This window comes from Callithrix jacchus, chromosome 9 (genome assembly GCF_049354715.1).
Source record: "Callithrix jacchus isolate 240 chromosome 9, calJac240_pri, whole genome shotgun sequence".
Taxonomy (NCBI): Eukaryota; Metazoa; Chordata; class Mammalia; order Primates; family Cebidae; genus Callithrix; species Callithrix jacchus.
The window spans coordinates 114,257,716-114,275,916 of NC_133510.1; the positions used below are offsets into that span (position 1 = coordinate 114,257,716).

An 18,201-nucleotide genomic window follows, 5' to 3' on the forward strand; every position below is an offset into this window, starting at 1 on the left:
AGGTCCAGACTCTGCCCCTTGGGTGACAAGGTCCCCCTTATCCTGGCTGCTGGCTACCCCTCCAGCCTCTTCAAACATGGTTTACTCTCTCCATGCTCCGCTGCAGCGGCCTGGCCTCCCTCTCTTCCCAGAGTGCACCAGCTCCAGGCTCTTGCACGTGCTGGTCCCTTCCACAAAGGCTTCCTCTTTCACCCAGCCACCCCTCTCCTCCTTTAAGCTTTCACTCAGCCATTGCCTCTTCCAGGAAGGCCTGTGATCCCAACCCTTCTCCTCCCAATAAGTCAGATGCCTTCGCTTCCTCCCATTAGGCATTCTCTCAACCAGTATTTATTGGGTGCTGCTGTGTCCCAGGCACAAGTTAAAAAGACAGGCATTGGCCAGACACAGTGGCTCATGCCTGTAATCCCAGCACTTTTGGAGGCCAAGGCGGGCAGATCATTTGAAGTCAGGAGTTCGAGACCAGCCTGGCCAACATGGCGAAACCCTGTCTCTACTAAAAATATAAAAGTAGCCAGGCATGGTGGTGCTAGCCTGTAATTCCAGCTTCTCAGGAGGCTGAGGTGGGAGAATCGCTTGAACACAGGAGGCGGAGGTTGCAGTGAACTGAGACCATGACACTCCATACCAGCCTGGATGACAGAGCAAGACTCTGTATCAAAAAGTAATTAATTAAATGCTTACTTTTGCAGGACATGGTGGCTCACGCCTGTAAACCCAGCACTTTTTAAATTTTTTTTGTAGTCCCACTATTCAGAGGCTGAGGCAGGAGGATCTCTTCAGCCCAGGAGGTTGAGGCTGCAGTGAGCCATGATCCTGCCACCACCACACTCCAGCCTAGGTGACAGAGCAAGACTCTGTCCCTAAATAAATAAATAAAATGGTTAGTTTTGCTGGACGCAGTGCCTCACACCTACAGGTCCAGACTCTTGGGAGGTTGAGGCAGAAGAATCACTTGAGCCCAGGTGTTCAAGACCATCCTGGGCAACATAGCAAGATTCCATTTCTATTCTCTAAAAAAAAAAAAAAAAAAAAAAGATGGCCAGGTACAGTGGTTCACGCCTGTAATCCCAGCATTTTGGGAGGCCAAGGCAGGCAGATCACGAGGTCAGGAGATCGAGACAATCCTGGCCAACATGGTGAAACCCCATCTCTACTAAAAATACAAAAATTAGCCAGGTGTGGTGGTGAATGCCTGTAGTCCCAGCTACTCAGGAGACTGAGACATCACTTGAACCAGGGAATCTGAGGTTGCAGTGAGGCGAGATCACACTGCACTCCAGCCTGGTAACACAGCTAGACTTCGTCTCAAAACAAAAAAAAAATTAGTTTTATGTTATAGGAACTTCACGTCAATAACATATTTTTTTAAGACAGACAAGTGCCTCTACCCTCCCTGACCAGAGGGAAAAATAAGGAAATAACATTCAAACAGTCTGTGAGTTGAAGTTAAGAGCCCAGGAGAAAAAAGTAAGGCAAGAGGACAGGAATAGTCCATGAGGATGGGTTGTGGGAGGTGCCATTTCACTAGGAGGGGACCAAGGAAGGCCTCATTGAGAAGGTACCCTTTGAGCAAAGACCTGAAGGAAACAAGGGCACAAACCATGCACATGGCCAGGGAACAGCATTGTTGGCAGAAGGAACAGCATGTGCAAAGGGCCGCAGGCAGGAAACACAACCAGGGGGCCATGTGGCTGCAGCAGAGAGAGGAGGAGAGAGGCATGATGACATCAGGGAGGCCTGTGAGAAGATAAGGCAGAACCCACAAAGGAGATGAGAAGACACAGCCAGTGACACAGGAGAAAAACCAGGAGAAGCCAATTGCAGGTCGCGTATCTGGGTTTGATAACTGTGGACATAACCTTGGCGGACGTAATCTTGGCGAACGTCTCCCCACATTGGAAGACAGGCCCAGGAGGGCAGGGAGCTTGGTCTGCCCTGTTCAACGTTGTGTCTCAGCACCTGGCAGTGCCCAGGACATAGCAGGTGCTCCGTGACGTAGTCAGTGGCTGAGCTGGTGTCCCCTGGCCCCACTGTTTGGCATCCAGCTCTCAGTCCTCTGACCCTTTCCAGTGATGCCCTCTTCACCCAGTCACCAGTAGGGGCCAATGGTGTTCCAGGTGGGATCTGAGGCAGAGCTTCTTTCCACCCTGGCCACCCCACCCAAGCAGTGGGCTGAGCCAGTCACCCGCAAGAGGGAACTGAAATTATCCTCCACCACAAACACACTGGCCCAGCCCCACGCTGGGAAGAACACAGAGGAAGGGGAAGCATAGGGAGGGCCAGAGTCCCCCCACCACAACGGTCCCTGGTATATATGGGGGGAAAGGAGGCACCAGCCAAGGGCTGGGTTGCTGTGTGGGAGTGAATTTGCTGAAGTCCCGAAGACCTGGAGGGTCTTGCCGGCTCATCCGCTGCCTCAAGTGCAGGATTTATTTATGTATTTATGTTTTGTTTTTTTTTTTTTGAGACAGAGTTTCGCTCTTGTTACCCAGACTGGAGTGCAATGGCACATTCTCGGCTCACCGCAACCTCCGCCTTCTGGGTTCAAGCAATTCTCCTGCCTCAGACTCCCGAGTAGCTGGGACTACAGGTGCGCACCACCATGCCCAGCTAATTTTTGTATTTTTAGTAGAGACGGGGTTTCACCTTGTTGACCAGGATGGTCTCGATCTCTTGACCTCACGATCCACCTGCCTCAGCCTCCCAAAGTGCTGGGATTATAGGCGTGAGCCACCGTGCCCGGCTGTATTTATTTATTTATTTGTTTGTTTGTTTGTTTGTTTATTTATGTTTGAGACACAGTCTCACTCTGTCACCCAAGCTAGAGTGCATTGGTTTGATCTCGGCTCACTGCAACCTCTGCCTTCCAGGTTCAAGCAATTCTCGTGCTTCAGGCTCCAGCGTAGCTGGGATTACAGGCAGGCACCACCTTGCCCAGCTAATTTTTTTGTATTTTTAGTAGAGATGGAGTTTCGCCATATTGCCCAGGCTGGTCTTGAACTCCTGAGCTCAGGCAAACTGTCCATCTTGGCCTCCCAAAGTGCTAGGATGACAGGTGTGAGCCACCATGCCTGGCAAGTGCAGGATTTCTGAATCCTGCTTTAAAAGTTGGCACATGGAACATGGTGGCTCACACCTGTCATCCCAGCACTTTGGGAGGCTGAGGAGGGAGGATTGCTTCAGGCTAGGAATTCAAGACTAGCCTGGGCAATATAGCAAGACTCCCTCTCTACAAAAAAAAAAAAAAAAATTAAAAATTAGCTGGGCATGGTGGCATTCACCTGTACTCCCAGCTACTTTGGGGGCTAAGGCAGGAGGATCACTCGAGCGTGGAAGGTCGAGGCTGCAGTGAATGATCATGCCACTGTACTCCAGGCTGGGTGACAAAGCAAGACTGTCTCAAAAAAAGAAAAAAAAAGCTGGCATTACCAACTTCTCTTTCATCCTCTCACCCCTCCTTTAAGGGGGCCTCTCATTTTTCAGCTCCTGGCAGTGCCCAGGACGGAGCAGGTGCCTGGTGACCTGCACATAAGTCAGTGGCTGAGCTAGTGTCCCCTGGCCCTGCTGTTTGGCATCCAGCTCTCAGTCTCAGACCCCTGCCACAGACCCCTAAATTCGTGGACATTTTCTCACAACGGGCAATTTCAATTCTAAATTCCATCTGCTCAAAGTAACGAAGAGGTATTGTCTGGGGCAGGGCTGTGTCCGTTTGACATGGTGTCTCACTGTGAATCCTCAGCCTAAACTCCGAGATGGTGAGGAGGCACCCATGTTCTCACAGGAAGAGGCAGAGCGGGTGCCAGCCTACTGGCCAAGGCCGGGTTTTTTTTTTTTTTTTTTTTTTTTGAGATGGAGTCTCACTCTGTCCCCCAAGCTGGAGTGCAGATCTCGGCTCACTGCAACCTCTACCTCCCAGGTTCAAGCAATTCTCCTGCCTCAGCCTCCAGAGTAGCTGGGATTATAGGTACACACCACCATGCCCGGCTAATTGTTGTATTTTTTTTTTTTTTTTTTTTTTTAGTAGAGATGGGGTTTTGCCATGTTGGCCAGGCTGGTCTTGAACTCCTGATCTCAGGTGATCCACCCACCTCAGCCTCCCAACGTGTTGGGATTACAGGCATGAGCCACCGTGCCCGGCCTTTTTTTTTTTTTTTTTTTTTGAGATGGAGATTCCCTCTTGTTGCCCAGGCCAGAGTCCAACGGTGCAATCTCAGCTCACTTCAACCTCCGCCTCCCAGGTTCAAACGATTCTCCTGCCTCAGCCTCCCAGGTAGCTAGGACTCCAGGCACCTGCCACTATGCCTGCACAGCCACCAGGGGGTGCCAGAGCCCCGCGCAAAGCGGCTGCCACAAAGCAGCCGCCACAGCCTGCACCCGCAGAACCCGCAGCCTGGGACTGCGGTCAAGCCCCGCCCTGGGGAGCTCGCGTGCCCCACGTTGATCCCGGGTCAGGGGTGGGGACGGCGGAGGTAACTGGGTTGTACATCCTCTGCGGAGCTATTAGGGCCTCAATTACCGGGATTGGAAGTGAATAATTATCTCATGGGCCTCAGGCCACTGAGTCACTTCCCCTAGAAACCAGATTCCCAGGGCTGGCGGAAGAGGGGGTGGCTCGCAGGCTGAGGCCGGAGGCGGGGCGGGGGGGGGGGCGCTTGAGGAGGGGCGCAGCGGCCGCTGTTTTTGGTTAAGATCAGAACTGGGGAGCCTGGGTGTAAATTGCTGCTGGGCCACTTACCAGCCATGTGACTTGGGGAAGTCACTTCGCCTTTCTGTGCCTCAGTTTCCTTCTCTGTCAAGTGGAGGAAAACAACATTCTCTTCTTACAATTGTCATAATCCACCTAAACTAAGCCCTCAGAGCAGTGCTTGGCACGTAATCCTCTAATAATTCATTGATCACTCAGAACTATTAATTAGGCCAGGCGAGGTGGCTTTTAATCCCAGCACTTTGGGAGGCCGAGGCAGATGATCACTTGAGGTCAGGAGTTTGAGACTAGCCTGGGCAACACGGGGAAACCCTGTCTTTACTAAAAATACAAAAAAATTAGGGACAGGTGCTGTGGCTCACACCTGTAATCCCAGCACTTTGGGAGGCCAAGGTGGGTGGAGCACGAGGTCAGGAGTTCAAGATCAGCCTGACCAATATGGTGAAACCCTGTCTCTACTAAAAATACAAAAATTAGCAGGAGTGGTGGCGCACGCCTGTAGTTCCAGCTACTTGGTAGGTTGAGGGAGGAGAATTGCTTGAATCTGGGAGGTGGAGGTCATGGTGAGCTGAGATTGCGCCACTGCACTTCAGCCTGGGCAATAGAGCAAGACTCCGTCTCAAAAAAACAAACAAACAAAAAATTGGCCAGGCGTGGTGAATCATGCCTGTAATCCCAGCTACTTGGGAGGCTGAGGCACGCGAATTGCTTGAATCCAGGAGGCAGAGATTGCAGTGAGCCAAGATCCAGCCACTGCCCTGCAGTCTGGGTGACAGAGCAACCTGTCTCCAAAAAAAAAAAAAGAAAGAAAGACAAGAACATTAATTAATCATTAATTCAGTGTCATTAATTCTATGATTACCATCATTTTGTATTATCACTTGGGCTCAGTAGGTGGCTAAGAGGTAGGACTCTGCAGTGAGACCAGTCTTTAGTCCACACCAGCTTCTCCATCACCAGCTGTGTGACATGGACATGTCACTTCACTGCCCTGTGCCTCAGTTCCCTCATCTGACAAATGGGAAATGAATAGCAAACCCTTCATTTGGGATGAGAGAGAGAAGGCCTGTGATGTTCTCAGCATGGCTCTCGCTTCCATAAATGGAGTCCAGACTGTAAATGCTGTTCATGCTTTTCTTAGGCAAGGACTTGCGGCAATTTTAGCTTCTAAGGCACTGGGAGGACAGAAAATGGAACCGAAGCCAATGGAAGGAAGCGGAGGGAGAGATGGCATCAGGCACCGGAGCTCCGCAGATCAGACCCTGAGCCCAGGAATCTGCCGTGGGAATTTGGCCCGCCCAGGCGAGAAAAGGAAGGACTCGGTAACATAATTCTCTTCTGGCCTGGGGCAGAGGTGCGTTGACCAAGGGGGACCATTTCCTGAGCCCTCTTGGTCTCCGTTTGACCCTAATGGTGGGAAAAGAGTTAGTTGGACCCCTGCGCCCAGGCTTCTGGAGTTCTGTGTTAATTACTGCTTGCTGGGTAACAAGTTATTCCCATGTTTACTGGCTTAAAACAACAAACCTGGGTTGTGGGCCGTTGGGTCCTTGTGCGGTCGCGGCTCGGGAGAAGGAGACGCAGCTGGAAAAGCTCCGTCGCGTGAAGGAGGGGAGGCCTCAGCAGCGCGAGCTTCAGTGCAGCCGAGCCCGCGGCGCCTTCCCCGGCGGGTGGGGACGAGCCGGCCCCGCGGCGTCATCGCCGCCGCGCTTCAGCCTAGGATGTCGTAAGCGGGCGAGGAGCAGCCCATGGAGACGACGGGCGCCACCGAGAACGGACACGAGGCCGCCCCCGAAGGCGAGTCGCCGGCCGGGGCTGGCGCGGGCGCCTCGGCATGGGCCGGAGGCGCGACCGTGGCGCCCCCGAGCGGGAATCAGAACGGTGCCGAGGGCGACCAGATCAACGCCAGCAAGAACGAGGAAGATGCGGGAAAAATGTTCGTTGGTGGCCTAAGCTGGGATACCAGCAAAAAGATTTAAAAGACTATTTTACTAAATGTGGAGAGGTGGTTGACTGTACAATAAAAATGGATCCCAACACTGGACGGTCAAGAGGGTTTGGGTTTATCTTGTTCAAAGATGCGGCCAGTGTGGAGAAGGTTCTAGACCAGAAGGAGCACAGGTTGGATGGCCATGTCATTGACCCTAAAAAGGCCATGGCTATGAAGAAGGACCCGGTGAAGAAAATCTTTGTCAGGGGTCTGAATCCTGAAGCCACTGAGGAAAAGATCAGGGAGTACTTCGGCGATTTTGGGGAGATTGAGGCCATTGAACTTCCAATGGATCCTAAGTTGAACAAAAGACGAGGTTTTGTGTTTATCACCTTTAAAGAAGAAGAACCTGTAAAGAAGGTTCTGGAGAAAAAGTTTCATACTATCAGTGGAAGCAAGTGTGAGATCAAGGTGACCCAGCCTAAAGAAGTTTATCAGCAGCAGCAGTATGGCTCTAGGGGCCGTGGAAACCGCAACCGAGGGAACTGAGGCAGCGGAGGCGGTGGTGGAGATGGAGGTCAGAGTCAGAGTTGGAATCTGGGCTGCGGCTACCAGCAGGGCTACGGGCCTGGCTATGGCGGCTGCGGCTACTCGCCCTATGGCTATTACGGCTACGCCCCGGCTACAGTCAGGGTAGTACAAACTACAGCAAGAGCCAGCGACGTGGTGGCCATCAGAATAACTACAAGCCATACTGAGGCGACAGCAGGAGCGACCAACTGACTGCACACATGCTTTGTTTGAATATGGAGTGAACACAATTATGTACCAAATTTAACTTGACAAACTTTCTGTGGCCTGTCCCATGTGCATCTTATTTAAAATTTCCCCCAGGGAAATCACTCTCCTGTTTACTATTTCCAGAGCGCTAGCTGTTTAGGCAGGGTGTGGTGTCTGAGAGGCCACAGTGGCATTATGGGCTGATTTCTATTACCAGGTCCCCCAGAACCAGATGGGAGGCTCTGCTTCCTGCTGCTGCTCTGCAGCCTGGACCTGTGGACCCTGGTTGTAAAGAGCAAATTGTATCTTAGGAAACCAGTGTCACCTTTTTTTCACCTTTTAATTTTATATTATTTGTGTCATACATTTCCTGTAATGGAAGTGTTAATTTTACTGTACTTTTTGGTACCTTTTGGGAATCTAATGTATTGTAAGGTATTTTACACGTGTCCTGATTTTGCCACAACCTGGATATTAAAGCTATCCAAGCTTTTGAAATAAAAATTTAAACCTCCCCCCACCCCCGCAAAAAAAAAAACCTTTATTATCTCATACAGTTTTAGGAACTGACACGCGGTCTGACTTAGCATGTGGTTCAGGGTCTCTCACTTATGAGATTATAGTCCAAAACATAGCCTGGCGGCAGGCACCCGCAGTCCCAGCTACTCAAGAGGCTGAGAGGCCGGGCGCGGTGGCTCACGCCTATTATCCCAGCACTTTGGGAGGCCGAGGCGGGTGGATCACGAGGTCAAGAGATCGAGACCATCCTGGTCAACAAGGTGAAACCCCGTCTCTACTAAAAATACAAAAATTAGCTGGGCATGGTGGTGTGCACCTGTAGTCCCAGCTACTCGGGAGGCTGAGGCAGGAGAATTGCTTGAACCCAGGAGGTGGAGGTTGCGGTGAGCCGAGATCATGTCATTGCACTCCAGCCTGGGTAACAAGAGCAAAACTCCGTCTCCAAAAAAAAAAAAAAAAAAAGAGGCTGAGACAGGAGGATTGTTTGAGGCCCAGAAGTTCAAGGCTATAGTGCACGATGATTGTGCCTGTGACTAGCCATTGCACTCCAGTCTGGGCAATGTAACAAGACCCTGTCTCTTAAATAAATAAACAAACAAAAGTGGGCTAGGACTGTTCTCATCTGGGGCCCAACCAGGGCTGGATGATTCACTTCCAGGATGGTTGGAAGTGATGGTTTCACTCCTGGCTGTTTGCAGCAAGCCTCAGTTCCTCCTCACATCAGCCTCCATCAAGCGGCTTGGGTGTCCTTAAGACATGGTGGCTGGCTTTTCCCCGAGTAGACATCTCGGGAGAGTACAAGGATAAGCCTAAATGCTTCTTATAACTCAGAAGTCACACAGCGTCACTTCACTGTAGTCCCTTTGTTAGAAATGAGTCATGAAGGCCAGAAGCTGTGGCTCATGCCTGTAATCCCAACACTTTGGGAGGCCAGGGTAGGCAGATCACCTGAGGTCAGGAGTTTGAGACCATCCTGGCCAACATGGTGAAACCCCATCTCTACTAAAAATACAAAAACTAGCCAGGCATGGTGGTGTGCGCCTGTCCCAGCTACTCGAGGCCGAGGCAGGAGAATTGCTTGAACCCGGGAGGTGGAGGTTGCAGTGAGCCAAGATCGCTCCACTGTACTCCAGCCTGGGCAACAAGCAAGACTCCATGTCAAAAAAAAAGGTGGGGCAGAAGAGAGATGGAGAGTGCCAGCATGTCAGCAATGGGGGTAAGGCTGGTTTAGATTTGGTGGGTCGTCAGGCACCTCCAGGGAGTGAAGAAAGTGAGAGTAGACAGCTGGGGCGTGGTGGCTCACGCCTGTAATCCCAGCACTTTGGAAGGCCATGGCAGGCAGATTGCCTGAGATCAGGAGTTCAAGGCCAGCCTGGCTAACATGATGAAACCCCGTCTCTACTGAAAATACAAACATACCCTGGGCATGGTGCCTTTCGCTTGTAATTCCAGCTTCTCAGGAGGCTGAGGCAGAAGAATCACTTGAACCCAGGAGGCAGTGGAGGCTGCAGTGAGCCGAGATTGAGCCACTGCACTCCAGCCTGGGCAACAGAGTGCGATTTTGTCTCAAAAAAAAAAAAGAAAAAGAAAAAGAAAAAGAAAAAAAGAAACACCTGGTCGAAGGACATTCCGGGTATAGGGAACAGCCAGTGCTAAGACCCTGGAGTGGAGCATGAAGGTGAGTTTGAGGAACAGCCGGGAGGAGCCCAGGGTGCTGCAAGTGTCTTTGGTATCGGTCAGCGCCCTTCGAATTCACTGAAAGCCACTAGGGACAATGTCCTACACAATGTCATCTCCCTTCACCCAACTACTGTCAGGACTGTTTGACAAGCCAGAGACACTGAGGCTCAGAAAGTGGGAGCCTCTAGCTGGAGGCAGGAGGAGACCTTTGGAAGTCACAGGCAATGCCGCGATGGGAACTTGGGCATGGGAAATGCCAACAGCCAGTGCCAGTGCCCAGCTGGGGGCCAAATCAGGTCCCCGGGCCCCTTCCTTGCCTGTGACCCAGGCCTGGAGAAGCACATTTTACAGATGCGGATACCAAGGCCTCCACTCTGGCTGGTGACCCTGGGCAAGATCTTTGCTCTCAAGCCTCAATGTCTGCATCTGTAAAAGGGGAGTGAAGTTCTGTTGACTACAGGGCTAGTCTCTATGGCAACTCCTCTTCACAACGCTCAAGGGACATGGGACTCTCACACTCAATCATAGATTATAACCAACATTTTTTTTTTTTTTGAGATGGAGTCTCTGTCACCCAAGTTGGAGTGCAATGGTGCAATCTTGGCTCACCGAAACCTCTGCCTCCCAGGTTCAAGCAATTCTCCTGTCTCAGCCTGCCAAGTAGATGGGATTATAGGCATCCACCACCACGCCCGGCTATTTTTTTTTTAGACAGAGTCTCACTCTGTCACCCAGGTTGGAGTACAATGGTGCGAGCTCATTATAACCTCCGCCTCCCAGGTTCAAGCAATTCTTCCTGCCTCAGCCTCCCAAGTAGCTGGGATTACAGGCGCCTGCCACCATGCCCAGCTAATTTTTGTATTTTTCATAGAGACGGGGTTTCAGCATGTTGACCAGGCTGGTCTCAAACTCCTGACCTCAGGTGATCTGCCCGCCTCTGCCTCCCAAAGTGCTGGGATTACAGGCATGAGCTACTGTGCCTGGCCTATATTCAACATTCTTTTTTTTCTTTTGAGACAGAGTTTCAGTGTTGTTACCCAGACTGGAGTGCAATGGCACAATCTCGGCTCACCGCAATCTCCGCCTCCTGGGTTCAAGCAATTCTCCTGCCTCAGCCTCCCAAGTATCTGGGATTACAAGCACACACCACCATGCCCAGCTAATTTTTGTATTTTTAGTAGAGAGGGGTTTCATCTTGTTGACCAGGATGGTCTCGATCTCTTGACCTCGTGATCCACCTGCCTCGGCCTCCCAACAAAGTGCAGGGATTATAGGTGTGAGCCACGGCGCCCAGCCTCCACATTCTTTTTTTTTTTTTTTTTTTTTTGAGACGGAGTTTCGCTCTTGTTACCCAGGCTGGAGTACAATGGCACGATCTCGGCTCACCGCAACCTCCACCTCCTGGTTTCAGGCAATTCTCCTGCCTCAGCCTCCTGAGTAGCTGGGATTACAGGCACGCGCCACCATGCCCAGCTAATTTTTTGTATTTTAGTAGTGATGGGGTTTCACCATGTTGACCAGGATGGTCTCGATCTCTTGACCTCGTGATCCATCTGCCTTGGCCTCCCAAAGTGCTGGGATTACAGGCTTGAGCCACCACGCCCGGCCCTGGGTATTTTTTTTTTTTTTTTTTAAGACGGGGTTTCACCATGTTGTTCAGGCTGGTCTTGAACTCCTGATCTCAGGTGATCTGCCCCTCCTTGGCCTCCAAAGTGCTTGGATTACAGGCATGAGCCACTGCGCCTAGCCTCTTTTTTGTATTTTTAGTACAGACTGGGTTTCTCCATGTTGGCCAGGCTGGTCTCAAACTCCTGACCTCAGATGGCCCGCCTGCTTCAGCCTCCCAAAGTGCTGGGATTATAGGCACGAGCCACTGCACCCAGCCTTGTAAAGATTAAAGGAGTTAACATATGTAAAATGTCCAAAGCCCTGCTGTCCAGCACAGTAGCTACTAGCCACATGTGGCTACTTACATTTTAATTAATTAACATTAAATAAAGTGGCTGGGCCAGGGGTGGTTCATGCCTGTAATCCCAGCACTTTGGGAGACCGAGGAAAGCAGATCACGTGAGGTTAGGAGTTTGAGATCAGCCTGACCAAACATGGTGAAACCCCATTTCTACTGAAAATACAAATATTAGAGCTGGGCATGGTGGTGCTTGCCTACAATTCTAGCTAGTGAGGAGGCCGAGACAGGAGAATCACTTGAATCCAGGAGGTGGAGGCTGCAGTGAGCCAAGATTGTGCCACTGCACTCCAGCCTGGGCAACAGAGCTATACTCCGTCCCACCTGCCACCAAAATTAAATAAAGTTCCAAATTCAGTTCCTTAGTAACACTAATCCCATTTCAAATACTCAATTATATTAACCTTATTGTTATCATTTTTTTTTTTTAATAAAATAGAGGCCGGGCTTGTTGACTCACACCTGTAATCCCAGCATTTTGGGAAGTGAAGGTGGGCAGATCACCTGAGGTCAGGAGTTCAAGACCAGCCTGCCCAACATGGTCAAACCCCGTCTCTCCTAAAAGTATAAAAAATTAGCCTGCATGGTGCTGGGCGCCTGTAATTCCACCTACTCAGGAGGCTGAGGCAGGGATCTCTTGAACCCAGGAGGTGGAGGTTGCAGTGAGCCAAGATCGCACCATTGTACTCCAGCCTGGGTGACAAGAGTGAAACTCTGTTTCTAAATTAATAAATAAATAAAATAGAGATGGGCTCTCACTATGTTGCCCAGGCTGGTATTGAACCCCTGGGCTCTAGCGATCTGCTCACCTTGGGAGGCTGAGATTACATGCATGAGCCACAGCGTCTGGCCATATTACCCTTATTATCATTCATCTCATGAATATCCTATTATTTCATATTTACTTTTATACTATCATTATTTTAATATAAAAGTATATTAAATATTGATAGATTTGTTATATTTGTAGCATATTTATATTTATAATCCTAGATGTGTTACTATTATTGTTATATTTATTATTACTGTTAGTATCCTATTGTTATTCACACTCACTATTAATCCTATAACAGCTAACAATAAGTATAATTAATCAAATCAGTTAACTCTTGGTATATTATTATATTGATTATTAGCCCTTTTATTATGAAATAATAAATTAATTTATTATTAATCCTGTACTAACTTAAAATTTATGAATTTTTAAAATTTATTTTATTGGCTGAGCGTGGTGACTCATGCCTGTAATCCCAGCACTTTGGGAGGCTGAGGTGGGTGGATCACAAGGTCTGAAGTTCAAGACCACCCTGGCCAACATGGTGAAACCCTGTCTCTACTAAAAATTTAAAAGTTAGCTGGGCATGGTGGCAGATGCCTGTAATCCCAGCTACTCAGGAGGCTGAGGGAGGCGAATCACTTGAACCTGGGTCGGGGAGGTTGCAGTGAGCTGATATCCCAACATTGCACTCCAGCCTGGGTGACAGAGTGACACTCTGTCTCAAAAAATTTTTTTATTTAATTTCTAATTTTACCTATTTTATTTTTTTGAGACAGCATCTTGCACTGTCGCCCAGCTGGGCTGGAGTGCGGTGGCACGATCTCAGCTCCCTGCAACATCCACCTCCCAGGTTCAAGCGCTTATCCTTGCCTCAGCCTCCCAAGTAGCTTTGATTACGGGTGCCCACCACCACACCCAGCTAATTTCTTTTCTATTTTTAGTAGAGATGGGATTTCACTATTGGCCAGCCTCGTTTCAAACTCCTGACCTCATGATCCGCCCGTCTCAGCCTCCCAAAGGGCTGGGATTACAAGTGTGAGCCACCGTGCCTGGCAAATTTATTTTATTTTATTATTGTTATTTATTTATTTGTTTTAGAGACTGGGTCTTGCTTTGTTGTCTGGGCTGGAGTATGTAGTACCATCATAGCTTACTGCAGCCTCGACCTCCTAGACTCCAGCAATCCTTAAGCCTCAGCCTCCCCAGTAACTGGAACTACACAGATACACCATCATACCCAGCTAATTTTTGCATTTTTTAAAATAGAGGTGGGGGTTTCATATTATTGCCCAGGCTGGTCTCAAACTCTTGTGTTCAAGTGATCCTCCTGCCTTGGCCTACCGAAGTGTTGGGATTCAGGCATGAGCCACCATGCCTGGCTTACTTTTTTCTTTTTTTGAGATGAAGTTGCCCTCTGTCGCTGAGGCTGGAGTGCAGTGGCGCGATCTTGGCTCATTGCAACCTCCGCCTCCCGGGTCCAAGCAATTTTCCTGCCTCAGCGTCCAGAGTAGCTGGCATTACAGGCGCCCACCACCACGCCCAGCTAATTTTTTTGTGTTTTTTATAGGGATGGGGTTTCACTATGTTGGCCAGGCTGGTCTCAAACTCCTGACCTCAGGTGATCCACCCACCTTGGCCTTCCAAATTCCTGGGATTACAGGCATGAGCCATCGGGCCTGACACTTTTTGAATTTTTTTTTTTTTTTTGAGATGGAGTTTCACTCTCGTTCCCCAGGCTGGAGTGCAATGGAATGATCTTGGCTCACCACAATCTCCAACTCCTGGTTCAAGCTATTCTCCTGCCTCCGCCTCCTGAGTAGCTGGGATTACAAGTGTCCACCACTATGCCTGGCTAATGTTTATATTTTTAGTAGAGACAGGTTTTTGCCATGTTGACCAGGCTTGTCTTGAACCTCAGGTGATCCACCTGCCTCAGCCTCCCAAAGTGCTGGAATTACAGGCATGAGCCACCGTGCCAGACCTTGAATTTTTATGAGTACATAGTAGTAGGTGTGTGCATTTACGGGGTATAGGGCTATTTTGATACAGTCATGCAATGTGTTAATAAGAATCACATTAGAATAAATGAGCTATCCATCACTTCAAGCACATATCATGTATTTGTGTTTGTATTAGTTAACTTCTGTTATTAAAATTATTAATACTAATTGCTAACATGCCTATTAATAGCATTGATCATTATTAATTTACTGCTATTGACTCTTGTGTTGTAATTGTTATTAATCCTGCGAGTCTCCGGCTTTCTGGAACTTGGCCAGCAGGAGGTGTTGGCGTTTTTCACAGCAGGGAGGAAGGGCGGTTGGACCTGTTCTCCTAAGGGGGCCTGGCTTGTGTCCCGGAGCTACTGATCAGTCGTGGGAATTCGAATAACCCTTTCTCTCCTTGGCCCCAGTGACCTGCAGGGTGGGAAGAGCCGTGGCTGGCTGGCCTCGCAGTGGCCATGAGGACCTCGCTGTGCTCGCGGCAGCGGCGCTCTCAAATCTAGGGCACAGTGATGGGAAGGTCATTTGCTGGAATCCCTTTGCCTTTCCAAGGGAACACAAACACAAAAAGCAAGAAGTCTTCGGGTCTCAGTGAGCACCAAACCAAGAAACTAAACTCCAGTGGGGACACGGGCGAGAGGCAACTAAGCAAGGAAGGAAACCAGTTTGTGCCTCCGAGAAATCTGGCAGGCGAGAAGGCTTGAACCGTGATTAAAAAGAGGAAGAACCGCAAGTCCCAATTTAAGTCAGCGGTGCTGCTGTCTGGGCAGTGAGAGGGAAAGTGCTTGTGGCTGGCAGATTTCAGCAGCCATTTGGCATTGGCTGGGTACCGGGCTGCTATGTGGGTGCCGCCTGGCAGCTGCATGGTCACAGACAAGTAATTGATTTCTCTTGGCCTCAGTGTCCCCAAGTATAAGAAATTGATCAAATTATATGGGGTAATCCATTCAGATTTTTTTATTTTTTGAGATGGAGTCTTGCTCTGTCGCCCAGGGTGAGTGCAGTGATGCGATCTCAGGTCACTGCAGCCTCCACCTCCCGGGTTCAAGCAATTCTTCTGCCTCAGCCTCCCCAATAGCTGGGACTACAGGCACGTGCCACCTTACCCAGCTAATTTTTGTATTTTTAGTAGAGATGGGTTTTCACCATGTTGGCCAGGCTGGTCTCAAACTCCTGACCTCAGGTGATCCACTAGCCTTAGCTTCCCAAAGTGCTGGAATTACAGGTGTGAGCCACCACACCCAGCCTCCTTGAGACTTCATTGACACTCCCCCACCCCACCCATCTTCCCACATCCTCAGAAGCTTGAATCCCACCCTCAACAGGTCCTTCTCCTCACAACCCTCCATGGCACCCTGCTACCCTCAAAATATTTCCAAAGTCCCCACCAGGACCTTCAAAACACGATGTGATGGGCCCACCTTTGAAACGTCATCTCTTATCAGTATAGGTGTCACCACTGCCTTTATGACTTTCTTCTAATGCACCAAATGTATTCCCACCTCAGCACCTTTGCACATGCTGTTCCTTTGGCCTGGAATGCTCTTCCCTCAGATGTTACAGCGCCTGGATCCTTCTTGTCATGGGGGGCTCTAAGCTCACATATTAGTTCCTCAGAGGTGTCCTTCCTGAGCCCCAGATCTAAGCTATCCCCTTCCCAATCTCCATCCCATAACTGTTTGTCATTCCATAAGTGATCCCACTGCTTATTCCTGCCTTACGTCCCCTCACCAGAATATCAGCTCCACGCAAGCAGAGATATTTGTGTTGTTCACTGCTGTGTTCCCAGAACCTAGAACAGTGCTTGGTGCGTAGTAGTTATTTCATACCTGTGTGCGGAAAGCAGATTTTTGTAGCCCTTGTCTTCAAGATCATTGGACACCAGGAATCCTACAGCAGGCCAGCTCCCTTCCCCCATCTACTTGGAGCCTGGAAATCCCCACCTTCTGGGGAACCCCTTCCTGTAGCTCGAAGGCCAGGACTCCCGGCTTTAACAGAGTGCTTCCTGGAGCCAAGTCTCGAGCTAACTGCTTTAATGCATTAACTCACTTAATTCTCACTGCCAGGAGAGTGGGTACACGTTATTTCCATTTCATAGGCAAGGAAGTGGAAGTACGGAGAAGTCAAGTCATTTGCCCGGGTAGGAAGAGGGGGAGGCAGTGGAATGGAGACACTTGCTGCCCGGGAAGGCTTGAGGTGGCTCCTCCAAGCTGGGGGCGTGGGCGACTAGTTTCCTGTTGGGGGAGGGGGAGAAGGGTAGACATTCCTCCCTCCCGCCCTCCCACATGTTGGGGGAGAGGCTGACTGAGAGCATGCCCCACTCCGGACTAGGGGGAACCCCACTCTCCGTCTCTGTTCCTCATGAGGCCGTGGGGAAAATCAGTAGCCTGGAGGCTGGTAGGGGGGTGGGCGCAGAGGCCACGGGAGCCAGCGGTCGGACAGGGCTTCCTGGAGAAAGATGCACCGCTCCTAGAGTTGGGGGACAGGACGGGTGGCCGGAGGGAGGCTGGTTTATACTAGCACCGGCTGTAGCAAAGGCAAAGCTGAGGGTTGGGGGCAGAACCCAAATTGGGGGCCTGGGGCCGTGGCGGATCGGCTCAGCACGATCGCAGATAGTCAGGGCGGGGCGGGGCAGGGCTGGGTTGTCTCCCTCGGGCGATGATGAAAGCCTGGGTCGCTATTGCACTACCCAGCCCTGCGGGCGCTGATAAGACCCTGCAGGAGGGAGTCAGACGAGCCCCTTGGAGGCCAGACCTCTCGACCCTGCCCTCCCTAGGCCCCGCCTCTTCATCTGGCCCCGCCTCCAGGCGCCGAGGCACCGGGTGGCCGGCTGGCTTTGAGTGGGTGAGGCTAAATTCGTCCCGCCCCTTCGATCCTCCCTTCTTTAGGCTGTGAGACACAAAATCGAGTGGGCACGTGGTGGGCGTGACTTCGCAAGGCCCTGCCTCTTGCCTGGCCCCGGGTGGCAGAGGCCTCAGACCCGGTCCTCAGCAGACTAGCGGGATTGGTTGGCGGGACCAGCCCAGGCTCCGCCCTCATGTCCCGCCCCACCAGCTGAGTCTCCGGCTCTTGGGCTGCCAGGGGCGTGACTTCTGGTGGCCCTGCCCCTTCCCCGCCCCTGTCGCTGCCGCCCTCCTCCGCCAGGCTCAGCTTGCACTGTCGATACCTCTTTACATAACGGCGCAGGGCGGCATGGGTCTGGGCCACCGCCTCCGCCCGGCTGCCCGCCCGGACTGTCGCGGCCCGCGGTGGCGACGGCGGCGGCTGCAAAGTTTCCCAGGCGGCGGCGGCCCGGGGGAGCATCCTCCCGCAACTGTCAAGCGCTGGCGGCGGAAATGATGAGGCGCTGGCCATTTTCCGAGCTCGGGTTTCCTGCCTGAGCCCGGCTCCATCGAGCCGCGAGCGAGAAGCCGGCGCGCGGGAGAGGACGCTCCGGGGGCGGGGGCCCACCCGCCCCCTCGGGATTTCGGGGGCCCGGGGACGCGCGACGCCATGGGCCGGCCGGGCCCGGAGCCCCTGTCTCTCAGGTGAGTCCGCCTTTGCCGGCGCTGTCCTCCTCCAGGGCCGGCAGGGCTTTCGTGGGGGAAGGGAAGGCCCCGTGTCCAGTTCTGCCCGGACTCTGCGCGTCACCCCCTGCCCAAAATACTGCCCTGCGGCTCAGATGGAGGCGTTCGGGGGTGACGGCTCCCAGCACCTGCGACCCCCCCCCAGCTACCACCACCACCACGCACACACGTGTTGGGGAGAGCGTTGGGGTAGCTGAGGCCGTGGGAGCGGGGAGAGGGTATCGCTGACGCCCCCAGCCCACGCCCCTCAACTTGTGCTTGGGGAGGAGCGGTCATT

At 51.4% G+C, this 18,201-nt stretch overlaps 1 protein-coding gene and 1 pseudogene across 6 annotated transcripts in view; both read left to right on the plus strand.

Annotated features, from left to right (window-relative positions):
• Window positions 1–6,396: 6,396 nt before the first annotated feature.
• LOC100409880 (heterogeneous nuclear ribonucleoprotein A/B pseudogene) lies at window positions 6,397–7,931 on the plus strand (annotated as a pseudogene). Its single transcript, XR_088930.5, has one exon. The product of XR_088930.5 is annotated as a heterogeneous nuclear ribonucleoprotein A/B pseudogene (transcript).
• Window positions 7,932–17,516: 9,585 nt separating this feature from the next.
• SH2B3 (SH2B adaptor protein 3) overlaps window positions 17,517–18,201 on the plus strand; it is a 46,990-nt gene continuing 46,305 nt past the window's right edge. For all 5 annotated transcript variants that reach the window (XM_035257654.3, XM_078337316.1, XM_078337315.1 and 2 more), the window contains exon 1: window positions 17,517–17,885. The gene's annotated coding sequence lies outside the window, so the exon portion shown is untranslated. The remainder of the gene's footprint in view (window positions 17,886–18,201) is intronic.